Below are 6,086 nucleotides of genomic sequence, written 5' to 3'. Positions count from 1 at the left end.
CCCTGACAAAGAGTCATGTAGAATGACCTGCCTCCCATGAGGTAGACATCTAGGATTTCCACTCTAGAAAGCTATAGAGACATGGATAATGTTGGCTTTGCTTTTAGCTGAAGCCTTAGCTATTAAGTGCTTGGCAACAGGCAGTACAGGCAGGAAGACAGTTTATTCTCCACCTCCTCAGTGTCCATATATTTTCCAAATAGTGCCACCAATGGGGACCAAGTGTTTGAATGCAAAAGACTATGTAATGATATATTATTTATGATTTATTAAGGCAAGACTGAGGATTCAGAAAAGCAAAGTCAGCCCCAAGCTATAGAGATCAGGCAGTGGTGATATACACCTTTAATCCCAGCAACCAGAAGCTAGGAGGTGGTGGTACTCACCTTTAATCCTAGGACCAGGATTAAGAAGTAGATGGATCTCTGTGAGCCCAAGGCCACCCAGATCTACCCAAGACTGAACCAGCCTAAAAGAGAATTATAGCTCACACCTTTAAACCCAATGTTATGGAAGTATGTAAGACTCAGATAGGCATTCGTTCTCCAGTCACACTGAGGAGAGGGAGTAGTCTGAGACTTGGTGAATGGTCCCTATAGGCTCATGTGTTTGAATGCTTGGTTCTCAGCTAGTGGAACAGTTTGAAAAGGATTAGGGGGTGTGAACTTGATGGGGTAGGCAGGAGGAGTGTCACTAGGAGTGGGCTACCATGTGTTCTATTATTTATTTGTCAATGTGCAGTAAAAGTTACAATAGGATTATTTCATTGTTTTCTCATCTGACATGGTCAGTTCACTTTCTGTCTTTAAATGTCTGTCATATTTAGCATGTTTACTTATACAAAATAATTTCTTCAGACCTAAGTTTTACATCTAATTAAGGTACACACCAAGTTTTAATCCTAAGTATCATAGCATTCACTTATAAATGTCACATTTAGAAATGATCAATTTTAAACATGCTTTTCTTGTTTATGGTTTATAACATTTTATCATAGTCCTTTTGCAAGTTATCTCAACTTAAATCACACCCATTCAACTCAACTAGAAACATGAAAAATGAAAATAAATTAAGTGTATAAGGAAATAAGTCAGAAAGGAAATCTGGAGGGAGGATGGGAAAAAGAAGGGAGGGAATTCTTGACATACAATGTGAATTTCCATCATCTCAGAAGGATTTTCTATCAAGAGTGTGCCTGGGAAAGTTACAAGTAATAACCTAGTGGTACAAAGACAACAGGATCAAAAATAGGCAGCACCTCCCGAAGACTCCCTGAAAAATGAGCAGGCTTCCCCTTATCTTTCCCCTACAAGCCCAATGTTGTTCAAATGTGGCATTCTGGCATGAGACTCCTGGATAGAAAATAATACCCACAGGGTGTCTTAATTAGGGTTTCTGTTGCTGTGAAGAGACATCATGACCACGGCAATACTTAAAAATGAAACACATTTAATTAGGGTGGCTTACATTTTCAGAGGTTTAGCCCATTATTATCATGATATGACATGGTGGTGTGCAGGTAGGCATGGTGCTGGAGAAGTAGCTGAGAGTCCTATGTCTTGTCTTGCAGGCAACAGGAAGTGGTCTCACAGATGTGACACACATAGGGAAGCTTGAGCAAAAGAGACCTCAAAACCTGTCCCCACAGTGACAACACTTGCTTCAACAATGCCACATCTACTTCAACAAGGCCACTCCTCCTAATAGCGCCATTCTCTATGGGGGTGCATTTTCTTTCAAACCACCACACAAGGTCTCTTAGTTTCTTTTATATTGCTATAATAAGACACCATGACTGAAAGCAACTTTGAGAGAAAAGGGTTTATTTTAGTTTACAGCTTATATTATGAAGGGAAGAAAGGACAGGAACTCAAAGTAGGAACTGAAGCAGAGATCATGGAAGAATGCTACTTACTGGCTTGCATTACATTGCTGCCTCAGCCCACTTTCTTATTCCATCTAAGGCCACCTGCCCAGTGGTAGGTTGGGCCCTCTCACATCAATCATTAACCAAGAAAATACCTCCAGAGTCTTGCCTACAGGCCAGTCTGGTGGTGGCATTTTCTCAGTTGAGGTTTCCTCTTCCTAAATGACTCTAGCTTGTGTCAAGTGGCCAAAAACCAAAGCAAAACAAACTACAAAACATAACTAATCAGAACACAGAGTCTTCAATTCACCCTTTAACTTTACCAGTAATTCTACTTTCTGTATGCCCTTTTGAGCATTACAGCTAAAGAAAACTCTAAGACATTTCCAGACTACTGGGCTTTAGGGTCTGAAGCTAGGATCTTTCTTGTAGAAACCCAAAGCCTCTAGAATTCCAGTCTTGTAGACCAGGCTTCATTCCAGTGATAGCTGTCCTGCCTGTCATTTTTACATGAAACCACCAGTAGGTGTTTATTATGTTCTGCACTGAAAAGCAGTTATTTAGACAGGTCTCCACGTCAGGGCTGGCTCTGCATAGACTAAGAGGAATGCCTGTAGGATATGTAATTGATGACATACAGGTGACTATAGGAGTTAAGCCCTGGGTCCTAAGCCTGGCCTCTGTTTCCACTTGGGTCTTAGAGGAGAATGTTATCACCACGTCTATGGAGCTTTAACACTCTTTTAAACAGCAACAGCCTAGGGCCTGCAGACCTAATAAAGGACTTATGTGTCTCTTTAGTGTGGTAGATTCATGGCCTGTAGGGTAACAGAGCTACAGTCATCTGCTGTGATTCTCTGGTGCTCTGGCCTTTGCCAGCATGTATGCCCTCAGTAGTAAGTCTATGGGTACCACACTGCCCACTACCCTTGGTTATCTTTGTAGATAGTGAGGTTGGTGCTCCCAGGACAGTGACTCTGCCTTTCTCCATCCCTCTCCCAGGATCACAGCAGTAAAAACAGTTCTAGATTTATTCACTAGGGCTTTCCAAACAGATTTCTAAGTTTAAAGAACTTATCTTATTAACAAATGTACATTTATAGCTGCTATCTCCTGTACAGACTGGGCAGATGCAATACTGCTATCAGTTTGAATGTATGGTTTCCTTTTAAATATATACTTTTAAAGTGTAATTAAATGAAATACACTGTTCACTCTGACTTTTTTTTATTTCAGTAATATAGGATATCTTTGCAAGTTTTTAATTAATCCCCAGATTTAACAGATAGGCTTTGGTGTGTTTATCACTGAGTCGATGACTGTACTAGCCTCACTGAGCTCATTTCATAACCAGGTTGCTAAGGTAGCTCCCAGAGCTACTGATCTGAGCTTGGGGAAATCTGTCTGGATTGCATTCATCAGCTAATCCTTGGCAGAAACAGGTCCAGATTGTCTAACCTAAAGTCAACAGTTTTCAAACATAGTATAAGCTATTTTAAATTTTATTGCTATATACAGTTGGGAAATGAATACCTTTTGGCACTAAAATGAATAGTCTATATAATTCCTAAAGAGTTAGAGTTCTTTAATAACTTTTCAAGTATCAAATAAACTTCCATGAGATTATGGCAAAAACTTTCAAAATTGCATAGATTCTGCCAGCAGGATTTCACTTAAGAATTTATTCATTCCTTCCTATGAATGTAAGCATGGAAGTTGGCCCCAGACTCTGTACCTGACTCAGAATTTCTGCCAGTGCTAACTCAAGGTGATTGCCCACTGGGACTCTACTTGGGATGCCTATGATGACTGGGGGGCGTGGGCGGGGGACGGACTGCTAGACCAATCATGTCAAGGGATTGTTCATTGCCTCATGTATTCAGAACTCTGAGCCTACATGGACACCTTTTTCCCACATAAGAAATTTTTCTTCTATTCATTTCTGACAGGAGCTGTGCACAGGTGTAGCTCTGCTCCCTCATAACAAATCCTCTCCCTGTGTTTAATCACGAACTACATAGCAAATGCTTTCGGATTCTAGTATTGACTTTAGATCTTTCTACTTTATTACAGACCCACAACTCTACTTGGATGTGTCTACTGGAATCCCCAGATTAACATGGTGCAAAAGGATAACTACATCTTCCTTTTGTCTCTTTTCTATCTTTATCAAGCCTAACCCACTTCTCCCATGTGTCTGCTCTATTATGGTGCACAAACCTTATTTGCTGGGCAGATCCTGCTTTCTCTACTTTCATCTACTCATGCTCACAGCCAACTTATTGATGGCCTTTCTTTACTCTGAAAACCTTTCTACTAACAATACAAACCTCTAAAACATCTAACTGGGTCATGTTCGCAGCCTTTGTTTCTCATTGCCCATCTACAGTTATAAGATAACAAGGGTATTCCTGTCATGAGACTACAGATACACAGAATGAAAACCTCCTCCATGGGTCTCTTCAATCCTAGGTGCAACAAGTCTTCTTTTTGCCTTCATGACTTCTCTTAGGTACAATACTTGTTTCTTCTGCTTATAAAATCTTTTCATACAGCCAGTGCATTTTTACCTAAAGATTCTTTCTAAAACATCTATTTTAGTAGAAAAGTAAAATTTCTATCTTTATAATGTATGAGAAAATGTTTTGGACTATGTAAACATTGTGGGGTAATTAAGTCTACTTAGAATATACATCATAGGGGTGAAAATACTTAAAATCCACTGCCTTAGTAATTTTCAAAAACAGGACACATCAACACCAAGTATAGTCACCACACTGCACAAGGAGTCTGAATTCTCTACAGAGTTCTCTCACTCCTTGTGTCTTTATGCCACATACTCCATGGATGGGTCTTTGATGGAGTCACGTCCTGCTTCTTTCTCTATGCTACCAATAATATTCTTTATAGTATTTATCAGTGTCTAAACCTACTGCAGCTTCTTAATTTTGATTTAGGAATGTATTATTCTTCCTCTTCATTACGTTAGCCTCAGTTTTTCTTCAACAAAACAGGTGATCTGAAAATACCTGTGGACCAACCCTCAAGTTTATCTGCTGTCCATATCTTCACTTAACCTGTTAGAGAGTACAAACACCCCTGTAGCTTTGAGATACTGCTCTACAGACAATACACACTTTGTGGGATCTGAGTTTCCCAGACAAGGCTCAGCAGATGGGACAGTGGTCTGATACTCTCCACCTTGAGAGGGGTGGGCAGGTATCTGAAAAGAAAGCACTCAGAGAATGACCTCTAGGACAGGTCTGGCAGAATCAGCATTGGAAGACATCCTGAACCTTGTGCTGTGTCTGTGCCAGTGAGCCATCTCAGCACCTGAACACATAGGAAATGCAAAATAAGGCTTCTTCCCATTTAGTGTGTCTTAGTACATGGGCAGTCCAAGCAGTGACTAGAAAAGGCAGGGTTCTTTGTCATGAAAGGAAATGCAACACTAGTTGCTAATGTTTAATGATTTCTTTACATGATCAACACTGTTCTAAGCATTTTATGCAATCATGAGTTGTAGGGAAACTGAGGCATAGAGGTTGGGTAAATTATTTAAGATCGGTCATGTAAGTTCTTGTACAGGGCAAGTGTTTCCTATGCTATGCAAATGATCTGATCTTACTCACTTCAGAGGAGAAAAGGAAGTGATCCATTTTTCTGCCAGCTACACAATGTCATGATGATAACTTGTCCTCAAAAGACAAGTTAACAGGAGAGAAGTAAAAGAAATATATTTGATTATCATTTTATGGGACATCTTTTATGGGAGTCTCCAGGCTGACTTATACTTAGGTTCCATGATGAATAGACAGTGTGCACAACTGCAACTGGCAAAGGCCACTACTTGATATTCCTTGCCTGTGTCTAGTGTGGGTCTGATGATTTGTCAGGCAAAGCACATCAAAGAATTTCTTTATACTTAGTGCCAAGATGGAAAGGTAGAAGAACAGGGGGAGATTAGTATTTCTAGGCATGAAGTTTTACTTTGAGAAAAAGAGGTTCTAGTTTCTAAGGTATTTCTTGGGGAAAAGAAATTCTAGTTTCTGTGGTTTGTCTTGGGAGAGAATGGATAGTAAAACATGGCAGGATGGGAGACAGATACAGACTTTCTTCCTGAAGACTCTGAGGCCCCTCTACTCCATGGGAGCCTCTTATTCTTTATGTTCACAAGCTCATTTAATCACCCAAGCCTTGCTGAATGAAAAGAACAAAC

Source organism: Cricetulus griseus, chromosome 7 (genome assembly GCF_003668045.3).
Source record: "Cricetulus griseus strain 17A/GY chromosome 7, alternate assembly CriGri-PICRH-1.0, whole genome shotgun sequence".
Lineage (NCBI taxonomy): Eukaryota > Metazoa > Chordata > Mammalia > Rodentia > Cricetidae > Cricetulus > Cricetulus griseus.
Note: the sequence above shows the minus strand (reverse complement) of the source record.